The sequence below is a fragment of the Dendropsophus ebraccatus genome, chromosome 5 (genome assembly GCF_027789765.1).
Source record: "Dendropsophus ebraccatus isolate aDenEbr1 chromosome 5, aDenEbr1.pat, whole genome shotgun sequence".
Taxonomy (NCBI): domain Eukaryota; kingdom Metazoa; phylum Chordata; class Amphibia; order Anura; family Hylidae; genus Dendropsophus; species Dendropsophus ebraccatus.
Genome location: NC_091458.1, coordinates 27,192,365 through 27,219,038, shown reverse-complemented (window position 1 = coordinate 27,219,038; position 26,674 = coordinate 27,192,365). Strand labels below are relative to the sequence as shown.

At 42.4% G+C, this 26,674-nt stretch overlaps 1 protein-coding gene across 6 annotated transcripts in view; it reads right to left on the bottom strand.

Annotated features, from left to right (window-relative positions):
• The window catches only part of TENM4 (teneurin transmembrane protein 4), an 890,102-nt gene that overhangs the window by 585,593 nt on the left and 277,835 nt on the right, over positions 1-26,674 (bottom strand). For all 6 annotated transcript variants that reach the window (XM_069969727.1, XM_069969733.1, XM_069969734.1 and 3 more), the window contains exon 3: positions 24,536-24,652. The gene's annotated coding sequence lies outside the window, so the exon portion shown is untranslated. The remainder of the gene's footprint in view (positions 1-24,535; positions 24,653-26,674) is intronic.

Sequence of the window (26,674 nt, the reverse complement as noted above, 5' to 3'; positions counted from 1 at the left end):
GGTCCGAACCGAGTTCGTACGGAGCTCGTACGAACCCGAGCCATCCACAATGATTACCGCTGTCTGCCCGCTCCGTGCAGCGGGCGGATCCAGCGGGAGGAATGCCTGGAAAACTGGGATACAGCCATAGCCATAGGCTGTATCCCAGTTTTCTAGGCGGTCTTCCCGCTGTATCCGCCCGCTGCACGGAGCGGGCAGACAGTGGTAATCCGATGCAGAGCGTTCGGGTTCAGCCGAACCCGAACCTCGGCGGGTTCGGACCATCTCTAGCAGCTATCTATCATATTTATGGCATGTCCTGTGGATATTCCAATATAATTTTAATAATGCACGTGCACAAGTACTGTATAGCTGACGGGAATCAAATCCTATGGTGGGAAGTCACAGGACCCAGACGGAGCGAACATCCCCTTTAATTATAGACTTTTTATTTCATCCTGAACCAACCTCAGTTATTTTTCCCGGTCTTCCTTTATGCGGTGATAGCCTTTCTGATCCTCTCAGTTTGAGGCCGCTAACCTGCAGTAGATCCAGTCATCCTCTTATTACTCAAATTCTAAGCCGTGAAAGGAAAAAGCCCAATAAAAGTTGTAATATAACATAACTAACACTTTCTATCTCTGGCCTTCTCTACAGACTGAAAGTCCCAGGTTGTAGATTTGCTTCCTGTTCCTAGGATTATAATGTTCTCCTTCTTTACAGTTATGCTTATTTTACAGGACGCAACGCTCCCGCACAATCCAGAGTTTAAACATTCCGATGCCCATGCACTTTATTATTTATGCTCCAGGGGGCGCTGCATGGTTTTATTTTCCTGGTCGGATTGTTCTGCGGGTAATAATTTATCACCTTTCGACTGCCGAGATGTTAAACCTGAGTGCTCCAAGTATGTGCACTTAATGTTACAATAAAGTTATTTTCTCACTTTCTTCCAGTCTACAGCAATCACCGTGAACCGCGGAATAAATTACATCTTAACTCCGAAGACAGTTCAATTAAATGCTGCGCGCCATCTAATGCCTTCTTCTTCACACTTAAGTAATAGTCTACTTAGATGCTTTCTCTAATGTACTTTCATCCGTTTTCAGGATTTCTGCTTGCTGTATGTGAATAGGCTCATTCCCGGGTCCATCCAGAGGCCAATCATTGTACAGGCTATGCTCTATTTGAAGTCAGTAAACAGTCCTCTGTGAAGAAAACTTAATCTCTGTTCAGTAAAATATACTACAATGTAGCGGTGTAAGCAAAAGCGAGACAAGATCTATAGGTGCCCAAGGCAAAGGCTTTATAAAATAACCCTTGGCTACACCATAAACTGCACCCCTTGCCATAATGGTGCGCTAGGGAGGTGCCTACTCTGCCTACCCTAGAGTTCATTACATACCAGATTCCTTCCATTAGTGTTTAATTTGTTTTCGTTTTTCAGTTTTTTGGCTCTGGCAATTTTTTGTTCTTTGCAACTGCTGAGGCGGCTGATTGTTGGAAGCCGATGCCTAAGTTCCTACCCTTAGGTTATGTAATCTCCACTGACTGCCGAATAAAAGGAGTAAGGGCCCTATTACACAGGATTATTATTGGCCATTCCGTCCGATAATCGTTTCGTGTAATAGCTCATACGCGGTTGGCTCATCATTGACTTTCACCATGTTAAATAAAAACGTCAACAATAGCGATGGTCTGCTGCCAGTAACAGGAGTGGCGGCAGCAGACTGACATTACATTCTATGGGTCAACCGGACAATCTAAAGACCGTATGTCCAGCCCCCCATGCTGCTCCCCACAGCCATCCTGCTCAATGTCAGAGTGTTTAATAGCACAGACAGCAAGAGGATAACAAGGAGCAAGCGCGCACTGACCTGAGAGTCTTGATAGTACTAACTATTGGGCCATGTAATATGGCCCTAAGGCCTGACTCCTAGTGTTGGGTAGAGCTGTCAAACTGTTCGGGTTCAGCAACGTTGCTTGGCATTTGTTTCTCTGCAGCGGCTAAAGTTGGATGCCACCATAGAGAGTCCTAGAAAACATGGATACAGCTTATTATGTTATTTATAAAAAGTAGTGGAGTAGTGGAAACCCAACGGAGGAATATCTTGCGCCAACATATAAATATCCTTTTATTTAAAAAAAAAAATAATAAGTTCGTTATTTTCTGTATATTTTATCATTTCTACTAAAAGTTATCTCCCAACACGGATAGAATAAGAGTCATAAGCCTCGAAGAAAAGGATGACGTTTGTATAATGTGAAACTGGAGCCCCAGTAAGAGACCTTTACCTTCCCAATGTGACTCTTCGGAGGCTCCTTGACAAGGCTATCGAAAGAAAACTAATGACTTTTCTTCAGACTGTCTGGCACTGGCCCTTCTCTATGACCCAGCAAATGGTGTCAAAGATCTGACCTTAGAGGGTTGGAACATGCTGTCTCTCTAAATGGTCTATGGAGCTTCCTTGGGTTGATCAATGGCAGAAGTGAGAAATGCTTTGCGTCTGGAATGTGTGTTGATTAGTACATCAAGCTTCTGATTGATTGCTCTTCTGAATAATTCATTGACTCATTCTGGAAAACTTTTAGAGAGGCTCCACAGATATTGGCTTGTTCTTCACACGTTGTTTGCTTCTCATCTTTCCCCTTTGCTACAATTAATGAAGCCACAAAGGTAACACTATTTTTTTTCCTTTCTCTGGTGCTTACAATGCAGAAGAGAAATGAAGGAGCCTATCTTGTGGCCCGGGCAGTGCCGCAGCGGTAATAAACTGGTGCAGAAGTGTAATGGAAGTCAAGGTCAGACGGCAATGAAAAATGCGTTAATCAAATGCCCTCTCTAAAGCAGTACAGAACCACAGTAGCCCATCGAAGACCACCAGGGCCACACCAGGACTTATGACTGGAAGATTTGCACTCATATCCTTGACTTTTGTCATTGGACAGGAGAGGGAATCTCCTAAAAATGATATATAAAGTCTAGTCTAGAGCTGCCCCCAATACTGAGACCAGTCTAGAGCTGCCCCCAATACTGAGACCAGTCTAGAGCTGCCCCCAATACTGAGACCAGTCTTGAGCTACTATCAATACTGAGACCAGTCTAGAGATGCCACCAATACTGAGAGCAGTCTAGAGATGCCACCAATACTGAGACCAGTCTAGAGATGCCACCAATACTGAGACCAGTCTAGAGGTAGCGATCTTCTAGACTCTTTCAGTTAAAGAGAAACTTACAGCAGGCACTGTTATGTTCTAACTTGTACTAACCTGCTGTTATGTTCCATTAGGGTCGGGGAAATGAAGGTAGCAAGTCTTCCTGGCGCAGTGAAACATGTTGAAGGGGCTATAGGCAGGTTTTCAATAGAAACAGAAAACTGCTCACCATATTCAGTGACATAGACCTGGTTTGGTTCTACCGCATATGGTTTATTTGGTAGCAGTTCAACTGTTTTTTTAATACATTTTTTCTAACAGTTGTTGCATAGTTTTTATTTGTATATAAGATTAAAAGTTATATTTTAGTTGAGTCCCATTAAAGGGGGCGTTTAGCCTGAGGGATTGGAAGTATATTGTTTTTTTTCTTTCTTTTTACCTATATTCTCAGCACAAATGGCCCACTGGCCCGCTAATTTCTGGAGTGCTTCTTTAATTCTCAGCATTCCTGTGCTATAAGAAGATAACAGCAAGGAGCATTTTTGTAAAAATCCATGCCAGAAATCTCAAGTTGTAAAGAAAGCTTTTTTATCTGTGCATTTTCCGCTCGGTCCACATGTGGATTAGAACCATTGCCATTAAGTGGGGAATCCATGTGAATAATGGACATGCTGCGGCATTGATAATCTGCAGCACATTTATTATTCCACATGGATGTTTTCCATGACCCATTCCCTTCAACTTGTGACCAGAAACCATGTCTGAAACCCTGACAGAATCCCAGACGTGTGAACATGGTCTAATACTTCCTTCATGCTTCCCCTGTAGCTAACGTGCCGGTGATGGATCATCAGCTATTGCTCGGCACTTTATCTTCTGCAGATGTCAGTAGAACACAATAGGAAACGTCTACGCCTTTGCGGAGTACACATCTTGCACCCATGGAACACTGATTGTTTCTTCTGAACAAATATAAGTCTTTCACAATGTTCTTGCATTATACCCCGAGACAATGGGATATATCATTGCTCACGTAGGGTGGGATCACTGTGTAACTTATGAAGTGATAAGAAGTAAATCAAAGTGATGAATCATCCATATTCTTGAATTCTATAAGGAGGATTCTGCTACTTTAATTATATCTTCTACTTAGGCTTCTACTGTAGGAATCTTAAGACTCTTCAGTTCGTACACGTCTCCCTATGGCCCAGTGATCTCGCGGTGTACCGGAGGTGTACCAGAGATAGCAGTATGTGAGCACAATGTCAGCAATGTTACTGGGCGACAGAAAATCAATTTATAAATTCTGTAACCCCAATTTATGGAAAGGAGCAGAGTTGGCCACCTCTTATCTCCCGCCCATGCAAATGAGTCCTAAACGGCATTAAACTCCACCGCTCGCTCGCTTAAATTTAGATTTTTTTCTTAATATATCCAAAAGGTGGAAATGAAATTATCAGGTTCCAGCGAATGGAAGAAAAAAAACACATTAGAGATGACACATTCATCATGAATTTTTAGGAAGGGATTGATCCCAAAGTCAGGTTATTTCCTTAGCTTCTTCTGTTTAATTTCCATGATTAATTACCAAGTATATCACATCTCATATTTTTCAGACGGGCGGATACATTATTGCTACAAAATGATTAACCAACTTTGCAATTAGGCTTAATGAATTTTCTCCTATCGTTTTGTGTCTATAGCTCCTATGCAGAACTAGGTGTCTCTATGGCTACAGACGACAAACAATCCCTGTGTAGTCTGATCCTTCAGTCCTGTATTACTTCATTCCCTCCACTATTTTTGCCATTGTTACAGCATATAAAAACATTTGCCCTTACCCCTGTACATAAACATGGTCTATATAGTGTTTCAAAACTAATATATAGTGCCACAAAAAAACTAATAAGTGTCAGTCAATGACTACAGCATCAGACTACAGAGTTTGCTTGTAGTCTGTAACCATGAAGACGCAAGTTTCCTAATGATTCTGTAGCCCAGTTGCCAGCACTGTTTAAGGCAATTTGACATCTGCCTTATAGGGCTTTTTTGCTTTTTCTGGATCAACACAGTAGGGTTATAGGTTGAACATGATGTACTGCTTTCCTTTTTTCAACCTTATCAATTATATTAAATTTTATATATTCTATGATACATATGCAGTGTGGTACCCATCTACCAGCTGATGTGTTGTAAAGTTTATTATGGGGCTTTAGGCTATGTTCACACTACGTAAAACTACGGCCATTGTTGCCGATGGCAACAACGGCCGTAGTTTTTGCGAAGTGGAACAATGCCTTAGTTTCAATGGGATCTCCGTCAGTTCACACTATGAAGCGAGCGGCTCTGGCCGCTCGCTCCATAGTGTGCAGGAGAAATCTCTGATGCGGGCACACGCCGATGCGCCCGCATCAGAGCTCTGCGGCCGGACAGATCATCCAGCCGGTACCTAAGTACCGGCCACAATGATCCGGGCAGAGATCGGACGTTCCGTGACCCGGCCGGTCTCTCACGCCGTGTGAACATAGCCTAAAAGTGTATCCTGGTGATTAGATACTGTTCAGGTGTCGTGACTAAAATTACTATAATCCATCATATTGTCTGTTTAACAAAGTAAGGTGTTGAGATATATAGGGACACTGCTGGATAAAGTTTAACCCCTTCAAGACAGAGCCCTTCGATGCACAAAAGTCCGGGTCAGATTAATGCAATATTCCTCCTCGCCTTCTAAAAGCCATTGCGCTTTTATTTTTTCACCTACAGGGCTGTTTGAGGTGTCATTTTTTGCGCCGTAATCTCTTGTTTTTATTAATATCATACTGGTGTAACAGAAAAATTTTGATTGCTTTTTATAAATTTTTTGGTGATATATAATTTAATAAAGTCAGCAATCCTGGTGCGTTCCCTCCCCCCCCCCCCCCCCCCCCCCGTTTACCCCCTTCACCATGCGGGAACAATAATGTTATATTTTAATGGATCGGATAATTCCGCACGCTATGATATGTAATATGTTTATTTATTTATATTTTTATAATGGGCACGGGGGTCTTTTAAATTTTTATGGTGAGGGGGTTTATAAGGGTTTTTTTAATACTTTTATAAAACTTTATTACACTTTTTTTTACACTTTTATTTACTGTAAAACATGCAATCATTAGATTGCATATACTGGTCTATGCTATGTAATAGTATAACATAGATCAGTGTTATCGCCGATCTATGTATAGAGCCTGCCCGAGGGCAGACTCTATACATGGATCGCCGAACCGACAGGATGGAGGGAAGGAGCTTACCCCCGCCTGTTGGCACATGCGATCACTCAGTGGCAGATGCTTGATCTGTCACGGAGTACCTTAAACGCCATGATCGCTGTAGATCATGGCGTTTAAGGGGTCAATAAGACGCAGCTGCGGGATCGCAGCTGCCTCTCATTACCTCCGGCCTCGGACACACTGATGTAAGTGGGATCGCTCTCACTGCATCGCTCCCGCTCACATCAGTAACCCCGTCAGTACAGGGTATGTGCAGTAGGAACGTATATATACATGATACTGACGGGAAGGGGTTAAGGATGCATGAGAGTTTGGTCATATGACCTTCCTCAGGAGTCAATTAAATCCAACCTGTTCTGTTAGTTGGTTCTTATTCCAGAGGCTCAGACAGTGTAGTGAGTAGCAGACATTTTATTCCATGCCCCAGCTAGCTGCAATTAACATGAAGTAACTACTGAACAACAACCAACAAGATATCACAGTGCAGTTGACCAATATGAACAATATAAGTAGGGAAACCCCTAGAGACCATACACAGCATATACATATTGCTACACAACCTGTTCACTACATCATAGTCTATGGAGCTAATGAGTAGGATGTTTGGCTGGCCGGTGAGTGAAGCGCTCCCGCTGTCCTTATCTAAGGATCACAACGAGTCTAAAGAGTGAAACCCACTGTGATCAGTAACGTTTGACATGTCTTGTCGTTTGATATAACAGTAAGGCTGTAATGGACTGTGCTCCCAGCATCCCTAGACCGCTACTTCAATCCTCCTTGTCGGCACAACACACGGTCAGAAAATACTAAAAAAATAAAGTCTAACCATCAATAATATATATTATTCCACAGGCCGACGGCATGAGCAGATTCTGCAGCAAAGTGCAGTCACTTCTGCGGCCTTCTCCCTGACATCTCAAGATCACTCCGGCTGACCTTCTGTCTGTGTTTTCGCTCTGGGATTAATGAATGTGATTCCCAAAAGAAAACTTTCTTGTTTTTTTTTGCCAACTTCCCACATCATTAAGGAAAGTGTGATCAAACCTCAGCATGGACGACACCGGATTGACACAGAGTGCGAAAACCACAGCCCCTGGGTGCACAACTCATGTGTATACTGAGCCAGAGAGATGGCCGACTGACCAGATAGCTGCGCATCCATACTGCAACAGTTCAACATAATAGGAAATAATAATAAAGTGAAAATAATTTAATTAAAAACATCACTACCAACCAGATGTGTAATGTGAAGCTCCTAATCCCCAATGTTAAATGTCAAAGCCTCTAGACAGCTAAGTACTCTTTCTGGCACTGTTGGCCCTATACGATCTGTCAAACATAAACGTCTAAAGGTGACTATTACCTAGCCATCCCATTTAGATAAAACCATTGCCAACAACTCCAAATGTGTAAAAAAAAACCTTAAAAAACATTAAGGTTTTTGTAGTTATTGTCACTATTTGGTCACTATGGATTACAGGGATTACATTACATACTTATCATATTTATAGCACAACGCTGAAGGGGTCAACCACTGAAATACACTGAATTGTCCCCAATATACCCACTATTCCCATTATACCTTACGATCTGCTGCCAGAATGTTTCACTGGGCTAACTGGGAATCACAACCCAGCAGCCAACTTCTACTTGGTTGGCCATCATTCCCTTTAAAGGAAACCTGTCACCCCCCGTGCCGGGGTGACGCCCACCCGACCCCCAGTGAAGCACCAAATACTTACCCCTTCCTCGAAGTCAAGGTCCTGGACCCGCTTCGGCCGCCGAGATAACACAGTCGGAAGCCGTGCACGCGCTCACCAGAGATGAGTCCGATGCCCATAGAGAATGACTGGAGCAGTCATTCTCTATGACCATCGGACTCATCTCTGATGAGCGAATGCACGGATTCTGACAGCAATATCTCGGTGGTGGGAGCAGGTCCAAGACCGGGACTCCAAGGATGGGGTAAGTATATGGTGCTCCACCGGGGGGGTCGGGTGGGCGTCACCCCGGCACGGGGGGGGGGTGACAGATTTCCTTTAAAAAGTCAAAAGAGGAGAAGCCAAACATGAGATTTAGTTCCACAAGTAGGAATCCTAAGTGTGCATTAGGCAAGAGGAGGTCCAGCATTGGTAGGAAACAGGGAAGAAGCTCCGGAGGTGCTGAACTGAGAGAGAGTTAGAGTTCCAGTGCAGCCGAGTCCGGCAGTCTTCCATTCCAAAGCATTTTGCAGACCCTGGAATAGTGCCAGCACAGGCCACAAGACACTGGAAAAAGATGTAGGTGAGGAAACTAGGTCCAAGAAAACCCCCACTTCCTAGAGACGCCTGGACAGAGTGAACCCAGGCATACTGAGGAGTAAAAAGTGGAGCCATATAAATTGCCTCTCATCCAATTAGTTTGCCAATCCATAGACAGAGCTTTGTCCAGTTGGTCACCAGGTAGACTTAAATGGGGTTGTGTCACAAAGAAAGGGAGGAAAGGCTTGGTGTGCGGGGCGCGCGTCCGTGAGCTCTGCCCTTACAATCTTGTATCAGCGGCAGGGGAGAGAGGGTAACAGCGGCAGGGGACAGAGGAGAGGGGGCAGAGATACAGACATCAGCTTATATGATCATTATGATCCCATAAGCTGATGTCTAATCACAACCTGGGCATTGAAGCATCAATGACCCCAGGTTGTGAAAGGGTTAATCTCAGTCACCTGCCTCATCCCATTAGTACTGACAAGCATTTTACAAGCAAGGAGGATTATGGGAAAGTGTCTGCACAGTTGCTTAGCAACTACAGGGTCACAGTACAGAGAGGAAACCAGGAAGTGAATAGATCCATGGGGAAGAAAAATGGTACAGGGATGTAAGTTACTTTACAAAAAAAAACCACATTTTTTTCTCCTTTACACATGTATGTGGTACACATCTGATTTTACCTTCTTTCCTTTGTGACACCACCCCTTTAAGCATCACTTCAAACCTTAAGACCCTCTCTTTAGCTACCGTTGTTAATTTATTCACAGGCTTTTCTTGCTTGCACAGGCTCTAACCTGGGTATGGCAGCTCTGCCCCACTCATTATAATATAATCTTATAGACTAGTGGCCAGATTCTTCCCTTCTCTACTCTTAGCCTGCACTAAGTTCCTTACACAGCAGAGGGAGACAGTGAGCACAGAACAAGCTCCTGCCCAAATACAAAGACTACAAAAGCTGTGCGTGTGGCACGATGGGAGTGATATTCAGCATAAAAAAAAAGTATTTAGAAAATGTATTTTACAAACCGTCTCCACTATATAAAATAGAGAAGACAACAATCCTGTTCATCTTCATATCAATTGTGACTGGAGTGGCACTTTAACAAAATGGAGTAAGTATATAAAATGTACTAAATGGCTGAGCAGCAGGGAAATAACGGCCTCTGGAAGAATCCTATTATTTTTGGGCATTGGCAGGCAGCGATTCATCATGGAAATGAATGCGGGCAGTGGCAGGCTTCCTTCTTGTAATGCCCAGAGTTACAGGACGGCAGAACATTTATTTTTATATTGTTTGCCACAAGTAGAAGATGTTTAAGCTCCTCATTTATATTTGGCTTCTCGCACTTATTCTTTCACATCTCAATAAGAAAAATGGATCCACAGGTTTATTTTTTACATGTTATGGGAATGTAGCACATGCCAGTCCTATTGTTACCGATTGCTTTATCCTGGACTCCAGGACAGCAGGTAAGTGCCCTATAAAGGTGCGACTAGGGGGGAGCAATACGATTTATGGGGTCACTGTGCTGGCACTATTTATTAGGGGACACTATGCTGGCACTATTTATTAGGGGACACTGTGCTGCCACTATTTATTAGGGGGCACTGTGCTGGCACTATTTATTAGGGGGCACTGTGCTGGCACTATTAGGGGGCACTGTGCTGCCACTATTTATTAGGGGGCACTGTGCTGCCACTATTTACTAGGGGGCACTGTGCTGGCACTATTAGGGGGCACTGTGCTGCCACTATTTATTAGGGGACACTGTGCTGCCACTATTTATTAGGGGACACTGTGCTGGCACTATTTATTAGGGGACACTGTGCTGGCACTATTTACTAGGGGGCACTGTGCTGGCACTATTTATTAGGGAGCACTGTGCTGGCACTATTTATTAGGGGGCACTGTGTTGAAACTGTGTTTTAAGGGTGTGCTGCTGGCACTATTCATCATAGAGGACACTGCTGGCACTACTCATCATAGAGGGCACTGCTGGCTCTACTCATCATAGGGGCCACTGCTACAACTACTCCTCATAGACGGCACTGCTGGCACTACTCATCATATGGGGCACTGATGGATCTCTGCTGGCACTTTTTACTAGGGCACTCTGACAGCACTATATATATATATATATATATATATATATATATATATATAAAGCACTCTGTTGGCACTGTTTACTGGGGCACTTTGATAGCGCTTTATCAGGGAGCACTCTGTTGGCACTCTTTACTAGGGTAGTGTGCAGGCAATGTTTATCAGGCAGCACTCTTGCGATGCCCGGGCCCCTAGGGGCCACTCCGCTGATAGGTGTAGTTACTGGCAGGAACCGGGTCAGCTGCTGAGCAGAGGATTATCACGGTTTTGGCACGAGGGTAACACAGCTGAGAACCGGGCTCCTGACCATGCTGAGGCTGGACATGCGATTCTTCGTTGTCCTTAGTCAGGGCACCAATTATCACACCAATGCCAAGTTTCAGAAACAACGGTAGTTGTATATTTATTGTAACGGTGGTAACTAATAGCAACAGTCTCTCCGGATGCAACCGGGAATAAGGCAAACTTGAATAAAGCAGAGTAATGGGTGATGCTGCAATAGGCTGTGAGAGTAGCGTGCTGAATGATGGGAGTAGTAGTGAAACTAAAGATGAGATGCTGGGCGGAATGAAACTGAGATGAATACTTGCTGTTGATAATTAGAGAACATGATGGTATTCCCCAGCCAAAGCTCGATGGCCATTGGAGTTACCATGGAAGCAGGGGCAGTCACGTGACATCCAGCCATTGCATCATCACACCATTAGGCATATAGGACCAAATATACATGAGAAGTACCATACTTGAACACTGGGGGGGCGACATAATACCATTAGGCACTGATAACTGAATATGCATACAAGAAATGAATGGAATAGCAGACCTGAACACTGAGAGGGGTGACACAATACACACAGTTGCAGTGGACCATAGCTTTCCAGAACAGAGGCAAAAAAATACTGACTGACTCAGATATAAGGATACACTTTGAAGGAAACAATAAGAGAAGGAACTCTGGGACACTGCACTCTAATGACACTGTTTAGTGGGGGGCACTCTGCTGGCACTGTTTAGTTGGGGGCACTCTGCTGGCACTGTTTAGTGGGGGGCACTCTGCTGGCACTGTTTAGTGGGGGGCACTCTGCTGGCACTGTTTAGTGGGGGGCACCCTGCTGGCACTATTAGTGAGGGGGTACTCTACTGGCACTGTTTAGTGGGACATCATGCTGGCACTATTAGTGAGGGGGCACTCTACTGGCACACTTTACTGGGACCTCTTTCTTGCAGTTATTATCAGGGGCACTCTGCTGTCAATGTAATAACACACCAGTGACAGGCACACTCATATAGTGCCCCGTCGGGCCATCCAGTCATTCCCAGCTCCCACAATGCCCCCAGCACTTCTCCCTGCCATAGCCGCTAGTAGAGAGCCGCACTGCTGGAGTCCAGGCAGGGAAGTTACACTAATGTATTGCTTCACAGTTAATTCCATCACCTTGAACCACCTTGAAGACAACTCAACGATCTAAGAAAGTCAAAGCCGCCGATATGGAATTGTGTGTCATCTGCATGAGCAATACTGAGGCGGAACATTCCTCAATCATTAACTTTCCAAGTGGCTTAATGAAAAGTATCGTAACGGTAATTATTGTTATTATGCAGAATAAAAACAAAGTGCACTTCAACCTCTCCAGCGCCTCAGCATCTAGGAATTGTATGGAATAGAAATCTCACCGCTCATACATGAAATGTGACAGCTGGAAGTCAGCCCCATCTAAACAAACAGCAAGCGGGAACGCGGCCTGCTGCAAAGTCTACACAACGTGCAAGAAGAGACTGCAGACTAGATTCCCAGGTTATACCAGCATGTCCCATATAACTATATACTCTACATGATGTATAATTTATATGTACGTACATGTATAATTATATACAAGAGACCCCTAAGATATAGCAGCATCCTTCATATCAGTATATACAGAAAAAGTATAACTTATACCAGCTGTACCTATATAATTATACACAGGAGATCCCCAGGTTATACCAGCTGTACATATATAATTATATACAGGAGATGCCCAGGTTATACCAGCTGTACCTATATAATTATATACAGGAGATCCCCAGGTTATACCAGCTGTACATATATAATTCTATACAGGAGATACCCAGGTTATATCAGTTGTACATATATAATTCTATACAGGATATACCCATGTTACACCAGCTGTACATATATAATTATATACAGGAGATACCCAGGTAATACCAGCTGTACCTATGTAATTATATACAGGAGATACCCAGGTTATATCAGTTGTACATACATAATTATATACAGGACATACCCAGGTTATACCAGCTGTACATATATAATTATATACAGGAGATACCCAGGTTATACCAGCTGTACATATATATTATATACAGGAGATACCCAGGTTATACCAGCTGTACCTATATAATTATATACAGGAGATACCCAGGTTATACCAGCGGTACATATATAATTATATACAGGAGATACCCAGGTTATACCAGCTGTACATAAGTAATTATATACAGGAGATACCCAGGTTATACCAGCTGTACCTATATAATTATATACAGGAGATACCCAGGTTATACCAGCTGTCCATATATAATTATATACAGGAGATACCCAGGTTATACCAGCTGTACATATATAATTATATACAGGAGATACCCAGGTTATACCAGCTGTACATATATAATTATATACAGGAGATACCCAGGTTATACCAGCTGTACATAAGTAATTATATACAGGAGATACCCAGGTTATACCAGCTGTACCTATATAATTATATACAGGAGATACCCAGGTTATACCAGCTGTACTTATATATTATATACAGGAGATACCCAGGTTATACCAGCTGTACCTATATAATTATATACAGGAGATACCCAGGTTATACCAGCTGTACATATATAATTATATACAGGAGATACCCAGGTTATACCAGCTGTACATATATATTATATACAGGAGACACCCAGGTTATACCAGCTGTACCTATATAATTATATACAGGAGATACCCAGGTTATATCAGCTGTACATATATAATTACATACAGGAGATACCCAGGTTATACCAGCTGTACATAAGTAATTATATACAGGAGATACCCAGGTTATACCAGCTGTACCTATATAATTATATACAGGAGATACCCAGGTTATACCAGCCTGCTCCATATCACTATATACAGGAGATACCCAGGTTATACCAGCTGTACATATATAATTATATACAGGAGATACCCAGGTTATACCAGCTGTCCATATATAATTATATACAGGAGATACCCAGGTTATACCAGCTGTACATATATACCCAGGATATACCAGCTGTACATATATATACTACACATGAAAATAAATCCTATCCTTAGAAGTATATCAGTCTCTTGAAGTCTTACTTGTGTGAACAGGTTCCTTGGGGTTGGAGCTCTTCAGTCTTGTGATTTTGTGGTTGCCCTGTACATTGTGTGGAGCTCTGTGCACAGACGTGAAGGCCGGGCCCCGTCTGAATAATTCACACCATACTTTCAACAAAAGATCTTTTTCCTAATATAATCCCGTCTGTAACGCAGGAGGAGGCCCAGCAGCTGGATTAAGTAACATCAGGCAGACGATGGGGGTTTTATCACTGCCACTACTCTGTACCATCTCTCCTCTTATGTGTCCGAAGAGCCCGTTACATGCGTGTTCACACCCTATTAGAGATGTATACAACTATTTAACCCCTTACTGAAAGAAACATATGGGGCCTTCACGACTTTAAAGAGTCACTGTCACAAAACCTTTTTTTTTTTTTTTTTTTTTAAACAAATCAACAGGGGTTGTGATCACAGGCAGTTTTCCAATATACTCTTTATTTATTTTTTTATTTTTGTAAGTATTCTTTGTTAAAATTAACATTATACATATGGCAACTAGGTGTCTCCCTTCCTGGCAAACTGTGCTCCATGCTCTCTCCGTTCCGACATATGGTCTTTTCTCTGTTCAGTAAAAGAGACCAAACTCAGGTTGTCCCAGTCCTATGAGTACTTACAGACATGGCTTGGTATTGATTGGCAGCCATTCCTGAGAGTTTATGGAGCAGGGCAAGTCTTCACTGCGCATGTGTATAGCTGCTGCACGTCCACATTCAGTAGCAGAGAATCCTGGGGGTGCTTGCATTGTATGGTCAACTCTCCTGTTACTCAGCCCCAAAACCTCTATAACCACACAGGGAGCACAGTTTAACAGTTATATAATGTTGATTTTAACATAGAAAGCTTAAAAAAATAAAAAGAGTATATTGCAAATCACAAATTGCTTGCAATCACAACACCTGTTGATTTCTTTAAAAAAAATTATGAGAGGTAACTCCAGAGCTGATGTTAATATCTGCATGGCAGCCTCAGATTCGCTAGACTTACTGAGAGGCATGGGTGCAGGGATTTAAAGGACAACTCAGATGAAAAGCTTTTTCCCAGTAATTAAAACACATTACAAAGTCAGTAATAACTCTGTAATATGCTTCAGTCACCTATCTGCCCCCTTCCCCCCCCCTCAATCCCCCACCATGAAGTGAAGTAAACTCATTCTTACCTAATGACTGTTGACCCCAAGCTGCTCTGTGGCAGCCATTTTGTGCCAATGATATCATCAAGAGGGAGGCGGGTCTAAGCCCTGTTAGGCCAGCCTCCCTTTGTCAGATGACTCAGGTTGCTCAGCTCTGATAGGCTGAACAAGCTGTAAGACCTTATAACAGTTCTACAGAGTCAGTTAGGCCCCGTTCCCACTGAGCAAAAGTAGCGGAATTCCGCGACGGAATTGACCGCCGCGGAATGCCGTTAGCCTCCCGCTCATAATGGGAGTCTATGGGAGGCGCGCGCTCCTGCGCTGTACGCGCTGAAGAATGAACATAATCATTGGGAACGGGGCCTTAGACATCACAAGAGACAAAGGAAGGAAACCAGGAAGCCAAGCAAAATAAAGACCTCAACTGGAGCTTCAGGGAAATTCAAATGGAGACAGACTCAGGAGGGAGGGTAAATGTGAAAACTATAAGGGAGATTTATCAAACATGGTGTAAAGTGAAACTGGCTCAGTTGCCCCTGGCAACCAATCAGATTCCACCTTTCATTCCTCACAGACTCTTTGGAAAATGAAAGGTGGAATCTGATTGGTTGCTAGGGGCAACTGAGCCAGTTTCACTTTTCACCATGTTTGATAAATCTCCCCCTATGTTTTTAATTGATTTTTGTTTTTTTTAATCACCGCAGAGTTGTCCTTTAACGAAGACCGGTGTATAGGTATTCCGGTCTTGATAAATGCCGCCCAAAGTGTTTTCCTTGTGGTAAAATTGACATGTTAACTTTAACATGATAACTCTGTTGGTTAGTAAGATTATAGTCATTGCTTATCTATATAGCTTTTGGTACGTTTCATTGTTATATTCCTCCCTGTACATTCAAAATAAACAATCCTGCACACTCACCTCCACTTACTTCCCACCACTGTTACGTTTTCTGGTTTCCACTGCAGTCCTCTTCTGATGATGATGTTTCCTGCCTGCTTGGCCAATCACTGGGACCGGAAGACATGACAGTGGAAGTGGCGGGGATCTATGGAGGTGAGTAGGCAGGATTTTTTTTTTTTTAATGCATAGGGAGGCATATATCACAATTTTTTTCCATGACTAGTCATAGAAATGTATGCATAAACCCAGCATCAGGAAAACCGTGACTCAAAGTAACATCTGCCCTTCTCACTGTATGACAGATCCTTCTGGTCCCATTGCACCACTCAGTGGCACATGGATGCTGATGGTTACTTGAGCCCTTAATCCAGAGAATTCCAAATTGATTCTTACTTCTGACTCCTCGGATCTGATGAAATTTCACTTTATATTACAGTCCAGTGCCAGATTATCAAAATTTCTGGATTAGAGAGCATTGAATTTTTGGATTAGAGAGCATTGAATTGAAAGAATTCTCAGATTTTTTTTTTTCTTGTATAAGAAACAAACAAATAACATAGAGGATGAGCCTAATATGCAGGAGGCAGGAGTCACTGCTTGGGGGCTGCTTACGTCCACAGCAAGCGGAGAGCATGACTGCATTGAAAGCCTATAGATGATCAGCTGCCGGGCGGATTACCATAATCCTTATCCGACTATAACATATCTGGAAGATTTAGGAAATTCATTTTTTTTTTACCAGTCAGTATTAGCATGTCTCCTTTGTGCTAAAGCCTTCTTCTATAATACTATGGGCGAGCCGCTGCCATTCTTATGTGATCTTGGCCAGAAATATGTAAAGCTCTGCGCACATCACAGTTGTCAATAGCAAAAACTTATTACAATTGGAAGTCTGGGAGAGCAATTTATAAACTGGTTTTCCTTCAAGGAAAAATCACCTTAAAGGGACCTCCTTCAAAACTATATATATATATATATATATATATATATATAATCTATTTTTTTACTTATTTATTTGTTTTTATTTATTTTGCTATCAGCATAGGTACATAAAGGCTCGTTTTTTGTAGGGTGAGATTTTTGTTTTTTTTATGACGCTATTTAATGTACCCTATACAGTCATGTAGTGTATGAGGATTGGGGGGGGGGGGAGCAACAAATCTATTGATTTATTATAGTGAGTTTACCCTGCAGTGTTTATGATGTGGCGTCTTTATTCTAAGAGTCAGCACAGTGATGGTGATGACAAATGGATAGGGTTTTTAGTGTGTTTTGAAAAATAAAAACCTTTAAAAATGCATTAGTATATTGATAAACCTCATTATTTTTTATTTTATTTTAATATTTATGGAGCTTTGTGTGTGTGTGAGGGGGGGGGTTGTGTTTTTTTTTTTAAGCCATCTGAAGTTTTTATTGTTATTATCTTGGCGTAGATGTGACTTTGATAACTTTTTTTTTTTTTTTAGAAAGATGCGGTGACCAAAAGCAGCACTTTTGGTACTGTCTATGTAATTTACCATGCAGGATAGATAACAAATTATTTTAATAGTTCAGACTTTTACTAATTATGGTTTCTTTTTATGATAAACACGTTAAAAAAAAAATATTATATATATATATATATATATATATATATATATATATATATAAACACATTTTTTGCTTTAAAGACACACCTGACTATAAGACACATCCATGGTGTAGATAACTTGAAACAAGGGGGGGGGGGGGGTCATGCAAATTAAATTTCCCTGGTGGTCTGAGACAGTAAAGGGGTCAAAGTTTATTGAAATGATAGGACCTCTCTAACAGTCTCCATGACAGTACATTACAGTATACCCGCACATACACAGCTCTACTGCATGCACAATATACACCCAGCTACATAATACACACCCAGCTCTGCTACATCATACACAACCAGCTGTTCTACATAAACTGACCTTGTGCTATACCTATAGTAACCATCTAAGATCAGCCAGTAACCGCAGTGCACAATGACACATTCAGCTCTGCTACATCAGTCCCTTCTGCAGCTCGCTGTGAGATTCGCTTTAATAATATTGCACTCGGATTCTTATTAGGTAAGAGAATACAATCATTTCCTGAGACTAAAAACCCTACAAATGATAATCTCCTGGGAAAAAGAAGAAGACAAATCCAATTTTTATAGCGGCTGAAATTCACAGAGTCCATCCCCACATACAGCAGACGCCCCAAACTGTGCTAATCTGCCTCCCGGATTAACATTCCACTATCCCCTTTATTTTCCGGTCCTGGTCGGTATAATTCCCTTATATCTCATTGCCTTTGGAATCCAAAATCTCTTCGTCTGCATTTGTGATGGTGAAATGTGGCCCATGGCGCGGCTATCTTACTGCTCGTCTCTGACGTCCCTCCTTACATACAAAACCGAGGAGTTAGAGGATCCGATCAATGTGTTTATATGTAAACATGACAGGCGAACACGCTCTCCGTGTCACTACGTAAGGACGTTCATGTCATATTCCAGTCCGTCAATTCTTGGAGATTACCCTTAATGAAGCTCGGTGTATGATGAGCGGGGAGGACTGGAATATCCTTGTAATGGATGAAGCAGAGCTGAAACGGTCATTGGGCTATGAACTAATCTAGTAATAAAGGGGAATTCCAGTGTTTTTCTTTTCTTCTTTTAGATCAACTGGTCTCAGAAAGTTATATAGATTTGTAAATTACTTCTATTTAAAAATCTCCCATCTTTCAGTACTTATCAGCTGCTATATGTCCTGCAGGAAGTGGTGTATTCTCTCCAGTCTGACGCAGTGCTCTCTGCTGCCACCTTTGTCCATGTCAGTAACTGTCCATAGCAGGAGAGGTTTTCTATGGGGATTTGCTACTGCTCTGGACAGTTCCTGACATGGACAGAGGTGGCAGCAGAGAGCACTGTGTCAGACTAGAAAGAATAAAATACTTCCTACAGGGCTTACAGTAGCTGATAAGTACTGGAAGACTTGAGATTTTTAAATAGACATAAATTACAAATCTATATAACTTTCTGACACCAGTTGATTTAAAGAAAATTATTTTCGCTGGAGTACCCCTTTCAGTAAAGGCCAAGTGCTCAGATTAGCTAGTTAGTAAGTAGTAGAGTGTATGCCAGAGTAGAGTTAGTAAGTAGTAGAGTGAAAGCCAGACTATGGCCTGTTAATACGGCTAAGGTGTGACTACCACTGACAAGGGATTCAGGCCTGTCCTTGTTGAGAGAAATAATTCTTCCAAGTCTTCCAAGCCCTGCAGTCTGCAGTGTGCTTTAGTTGCCAGTGATTGGGGAGTCTTGCTTTGTGCCTATGTTCTTCACTGTTGTAATGTCACAGCACAGATATGTCACTAAGCTTCCTATGCACCTGGGCAAAGAAACTCACGCAAGTTCTCACAAAAGGGGATGAAGGAGAAGTGTATTGTGTTTTTCCCCACTAGGTGTCGCTGCTGTATTTATTTTGTGTACTGTACTGAGGACTGGTGTTAACTGTTTTTGTTTTACAAGTCATGTTTTTCTACTATCACCGATGCAGGCCTTTTCCCCTCACTTTTCTGCCTATCACCTCTCCTCTCACACACACAGCCCCACCAATCCCTCACTAGCTAAGGTAACCCTATAAAAAGGAGCTAGTTCCTGTAGGAGGGTCCTTCTTTATTAGTCAGTAAAGGTGGAGAGAGACAACACAGACAGCAGTTCCTGCTGCAGTAAAGCCAGGGCCTGGCTCAGGCCAGGAACCTTGTCAGGGACCTAGTCACTAGGACGTCCACTGAGGAGAACCTTGTCCAAGCCAAGGATACCTTCCACAATACACATGGCAGTATACCTGCAGTTAGTTACTGACCCCAGTAGGACAAAGCAGCTGTTAAGCCTACGTATCCTACTGTAACACACGGCTATTCTGGGTAGTCTTGGAAAGCCTGCTCAACTCAGCGCAGAGTCCTGGGACGTCATACTAACCTAGCAGGACGGGTATCCCGACCCTATAGGGCATAAGGCAGTCAGATAAAAAGTATCTATATGTGAGTACGCGTATCTTCTTCTGTTACTTCTATCTTCAACTACGCTATCCCAGCAGAGTACACTGCTACAGTGGACAGGGCCCTCAAGACGTTCCTCTGCTTTACCTTGCTGTCAAAACTTCTCTTACTACCTCCTGCCTGCACCTGCAGTTACCAAGGTGTGTTTATTTTGTATTGCTCTAAAGTTTCTACAAGTAAACACAATTATCCTGTTTAAGATATTGAACTCTGGTCTAACATTTTGCACCTGCATTTGCACACCAGTTCACACTTGGGCTATCCAAACCTCAGGTTCCAACACCACTTCTGGCCACCGTGACAAGTGCCTAAGTGACCCAACCCCCATGCAGCAGCCACAACACCGCACAAGCTCCCCGGCATACAGCACTGCAACTCTCCAGGACTCTTTTTAGGTTAAAACTGATAGCTGGTTTTCCCAGTGTTCCTCCTGGGGATCGTGCTACTGGATGTGCGGCCACCTGGTGTACTACTCCATAATGAGCCCTACAAGTTTAGGTATGCTAGTTGAGACGGGAATACTCCGTTAACTGAGGAATGTTCCCCTTGTGGTAAGTGGGCTGTAAGGGGATTTGCCTATAGGGGGTGAAGAGGTAGTAGTCCTACTCAGGCTCTGGTGCCTATGAAGGCCTAAAGATCCATCTGCCATCCCCTAGTATTATACTGTTATTGGAATATGATAGGTATGGGCACAGTACAGATTTATCAATGGGGCCCTGAGCTTCATGTTACGCTTCTGGCTATAAGGAAATGATGACTTTTGCTACCGTACCCTGGTATGAAAGCCGAATTTACATTTTGTGTAAACTATAAATAGTTAACCATATCTCAATCTCTACGTCCTAAATTCAGCAGACAATACAATATGGTAAATTATATATATTTAAGTACTCAGTGTCACTGTACTCCGTGTCGCTATACAGACGACAATTGTACAATATTAAAATTGCATTAAGATAAGGGTTTCATTTGCATTATCCTCCGTTACAGTACAAGTTTTCGACAAATGAATGATAATTTGCCTTGAAAGGCCGATGGCTCGTCTCATATCTGCTTTCCGACCTCTCAGGTTACCGGGAGTAGAAATAACTACAAGATAATTAGCCTCGCTCTAACCTCGTAGACTCAAATATTTTTTTTCTCGGGTCAAATGTTCTGAGACGATTCCCCCGGTGCTATCCTCCATGCGTCTTCTATGCATAATACTGACTTATTTTTCTCCATGTGCCTCAATTTTACCTGACCTCATTTAAACCTCGTAGAATTGTGCAGAGGCTCGAGCCGCCGCGGTTTTGTCAGGCTTGAAGTAAATCACAAGCCGCCTGAGAAACTCTCGAAAAACAAACTGGACCGGATGGAAGGAGATGATTCTTTTCTTCAACGGAAATAAATATTTCAGAAGAAGAAGAAGGGGCAATGGCCATCAGTCATTAGAAAATCCATTGTTAGGCTATGTTCACACTACGTAAGTTCTGCAGAAATTTCAGCGGTACTTACGTAGTCAAGCTAAAAAGGGGTATTTTTCGGCGGAAAATGGCCAGATGCGAATCAATTTATTCGCAAATGGCTGTTTTGCAAATAAATATTGGCATCTGGCCATTTTCCGCCCACTGTGCAAGGGGGGGCGGGGAGGGGATGTGGAGGGGACGGAACAGGGGGGCACGGACTCAGGGTCCGCTTAATTCATAATTTTTCTTGCAGAAAAACAATCAGGAAACCTACGCCAGCTCTGAGCTGGCGTAGGTTTCCTGGCGCAAACACTGGTGCGCACAGGATTTATGTAGGAGAAATGCGCCTCTACATAAATCTACGTACTGTCGGCACCGCAGGGACATTTTTAAGTCCAGCGCAGAAAACGTCTGCGCAAAAAGTCCCCCATAGTATACACTCCGGCCGGGATCCCGAGCGGCGCTGTAGAAAACTGACATGACAGGTTTTTGCGGCCACTATTCAGAGATTAGTGGCCGCAGAAAACCCTGTCAGTTCACACAATGGAGCGACAGGCTCCGGTCGCACACTCCATTGTGTGCTGTGGGCAGTTCAGATGCGGGCGTGGACGGATGTGCCCGCATCAGAACTGAATTGCGCTAAAGATCATTCAGCCGGTACTGCAGTACTGGCCGGGATGATCTTATCTGAGACCAGGTCACAGAACGGCCAGTCTCATACTACGTGTGACCATAGCCTTATATTGATGGGGCCTAGTTGGGGCCTCTACAATGAGATGACTACAGTTCTTGGACCTTTCATGAACGTCTATCTTCGCTGATATAGTAATAGGCACCCGTGCTGAGCGAGCACTAGAATGCTTGCATGCTCGTTACACAGGTTGAGAATTTTACAGTGTTCGAGTGCACGACTCAAGTAACAGACTCCATTGAAGTCAATGGGAGACTTGAGCATTTAAGCAGGTGCCTCCTGCTCTGCAGAGAGGAGGGTGCCTGGTTCACCTTTAATTGTCTTGCATATAGGTATTGCATTTTTTTATTCTAATTTTTGAATATTTCGCTCCTTGAAGGGATAAGTAAACAAAATATACACTGTGTCAGTACAGTAGAACAAATATTTAAACAAACCCTCCAAACACTATGAGTGGCTCGAGCTCTGAACACTAATAGGTACTTTTGGGGCCTATGGTAAAACAGAGGCAAGGTGAGGCTGCTTAGAGGGGTCGTTCTAGTGTAGTGTATAGTGTATTGCTACAGCCACATGGTCTTTACAGAAACCATGAGGTGGGGAAACTGGTCTGAGGGTAACACAAACCTTTCTTATAAAGGAGACATTTTCAAAAAAACGAAAACATTAGAATAAAAAGTCCTAAAGGGGGTGGGTGGTATAATTTACTATATGTGTCTATATATAGTATATATGATATAGTTCTTCTGACTGGGTTTACATGACAATTATTTCCTTGTTTGAATATGTTCTTGGCTGCACTATTTCTCCCTTAGAAGGTCTGTTGCGTGGATTCAATTTCTCTTAATAGTGAAAAAAAAAACTACATTGCATAGTGCCAATTATATTATCAAATTGCTCATTCAAAAGGCAAGAAGTCCTAGAAAATATTGAAGAAAAAAAACTAACTCAGAAATTTGTCCCTCCCCTGAGGAGTGCTCCCAATTATTCAGTAAGGTCTGGACCTGAGGTCATATGACGATACTCTCTATATTGGAAAGTAAGAACCTGTTTTAGTTCTCTTGTTTATCTTTTTAATGGTTCAGTTGTGTATTAAAGAGTAACTATAATGTTTAGCGGACGGCGGGATACGCTGTGAAACCTGCTGCACAGCTCCTTCAGTGCTCCCAATGCAGGCACGTGCCAGGTACGCACGTGTCATATTTCCATTAATATAAGAATTTCCTGTATCATTAAAAGGTACCTGTTACTGCACCTCTATTGCTCTTTTTGATTAGTGCTTTTGCTCTTATTATCTCAACCCAGATTGGACTTCATATGAAAAACTCAAATGTTTTTAAAACCTAAGAATGTTTGAAAAATGTTTTCAATGTTCGCTCTTTTTAATTAAATGGTTTTATAAAACCAACCTGACTGAGCAAATAAGAAAATATTGAAAAAATAAAATAAAGTAAAAAATCTCAATAAGGAACAGATAGGATAACTGTCTAAACAAGCCCCTCCCCCGAGGAGCATTCTCAATCATTCAGCAAGGGGAACAGGACAATTATTGTCATATCACCTGCATTTTTTACAGGAAAAAAAATGTTTTAACTCTTTGATTTCTCCCTCAGAATGTCCATATACTGGGGAACAATCACTCAAACGTCTCAATTTTGAGAAGAAAGACCACATTTCAAGTAAAACATAATTTCCCACCATTGTGTACAATACTTTTTTTTTATATATCAAACTTCACATTCCAAAAAAAAAGAAAAAAAGAAAAGTAAAGACATAAAGAAAAAAAAAAGTTTTTGCAAGATCCAAGCAGAAGACAACCCCATGTCTTTTTGCAGTCAACCAAATCACAGACAACTCACCCAAAATGTCAGAGAAAGCGCAATTTAAATTATCTCCCTTGAAATAGAGATCTGGCAAGCATGACAACTGTCTAGATTCCAAACCTGGAAATAGCACCGATGGGAGAGACAGAGAGTCCCTGATAACACAGCAGACAGGAGTGACTCCGTACACAGCGTTCAGTACAGAGGCAATGACATTTCACATAAAGATACATTTGCTGGAAAAAGCAATCAGGCAGAGCCGCCATAGGAACGTCCCCGTCCTCCAGCCACCATAAGGTCCATTTAAGATCAGCAGGTACTTACATTGCCTTTGGAAAAAAAGTCAAGGAAGATTTCCAAAGTTTTCATTTACTTTGAGCCAACTTTAAATCCACCACAAGATGTAAAGTTGTTTCTTATGCCGGAATATCAGATGGAGATCTAGTAGGGAGGAAAAAATTTCAGTTGGTTAGCGGATCATTATACCAGTGTGCTTATTCAGAAGATAAAAAAATACATTTCAGATTGCCATCTTTTGGATTTTGGACTGGCGCTGGAACATGGAAAGGTTGCTTAAAAATGATGGACGTCCAAAAATATGGCAAAAAAAGTACCGTGAACATACCTTAAACCTTAGACAATACACTGTAGCATAAATTAGACTTTACAGAAATGTTCAAGTCATTCATCATTTGTGTATCTGATTGGCCTATACAATCCACAATGTGTGGCCCGTAAACTTGGGCTCCATTCATTCTTTATTGGTGGCGCTGGGTTGCTGTGGTTGAGTTCCTATTCACATCAATGGGAACTAGCCTGGTGTCATCACTACACAATGAATAGAGACATCTCTTTCTGGCTGCTCATATGTCAGACTCGTGGTTCTCGCCATCCACTCTCTGACTTTATCTCCGTAATGGCTAATTCCAACAATGTAAGTCTATGAGGCTACATTTTTGGAATTAACAAGAGGCCAGGGAGTGGATGGCACTGCTGCCGTGCTCTATCCCTTGCTATATCTTCTGATCACAGCGGGTCGCAGCAGTGAGACTCACCGTGATCAATAACTTTTTACATGCCTGATGACATGACAGTGACTCTCTAAAGGCTCATCATACATACCTGTCCACGCTCCCCCAGTGTCCTGTTTCTCAGAGTCCCACCCTGCCTTTTCCAATGACAGCCCACTCAGCCAATCACTGACTGATTGAGACGGGACAGCATCACGGCCAGTGATTGGCTGAAGACACCGGAGACCAACAAAAGGACACAGAGGGAGTGCGTACAAGTGAGAATATATTTTTTCTTCTTTTTTAAATGTGCCCCTGCCTGAACTTGTTCCAAACGTGGCAAAAAGTTCGTTTCGAGTACCTCCCCTAACTTGTTCCACCGATTGGTGGGGGTTTAAACAACCAGACCCTGACAGATCAAACATTTTGACAGCATTTAGCTGTGTGATATTCTTCACATGATGTCGGAGGAGAGCTGTGAGCCCCCCATAGACATAAGATAAATAGTCAGCCAGTTATAGTTGGCAAGTTTGGACAAATGTTCCAAAATGTATATACTGTAGGGCCAATTTAGAGAATTGTGAATCCCGACAATGTGAAGCTACCTGACAATATAATACACAGTTCCCTTCATACTGAGTTGAAGTTGTAGTTGATCTGCCGCTGAGTGGTGGCCCCATGCTCCCCCACCTTTATTCAGTGCTACAAAAACATGGCCACTTTCTTTGCGAGACAACACGACTCTTGTCTCCAGTTCAGGTGCCGTTTGCAGTTAAGCTCCATTCACTTCAATGGAACTGAGCAGCAAAACCCCGCCCAAGCTGGAGACAAGAGTGGGGCTGTCTCTGGAAGAAAGTGGCTATGTTTTTGTAGCGCTGTATAACCCCTTTAATGTGAGTACCCAAAAACAAATGCTCCTTAGGTTTCCTCCCCACCATGCCCCATGCATCACTGAGCCTAGGAAATACTCTTTCACATCCACCAATGGAGGCAATTGTTACTTTTTGGTAGAATACTGTACGTGTTAAGGATTCGCCAAGCTACTTGATTAAAAAAAAAATCCTGATAGACGTGGTCGAAACGGCTGATTTCCTGTGAAAATTACACTTTTCCGAGTCTAAGGTTTCTATCGGGTCGGTCTAAATATAGCAGCGTCTGTGTAATTCAGCTGCTTGTGCATCGCCCATCCCCAAACATAGCCATTTTTTATAATGTATATCAATATATAATGAATTCATGAATAATAGATACACCACTCTAGTTGGTCGTCCGCCTGCACAACAGATGAAATCTATTGGCATGATTACCTTGTGGTATACATTCCCAATATATAAATCTTACATTTCCATATGCTGCGAGATACCATATTTTACACTGCAGCCCGAGAGCCTTATATTAATATTGGGGAAGATTTATGAGTTTAATAGAATGGGGTCTTTAACACAGAACAGGG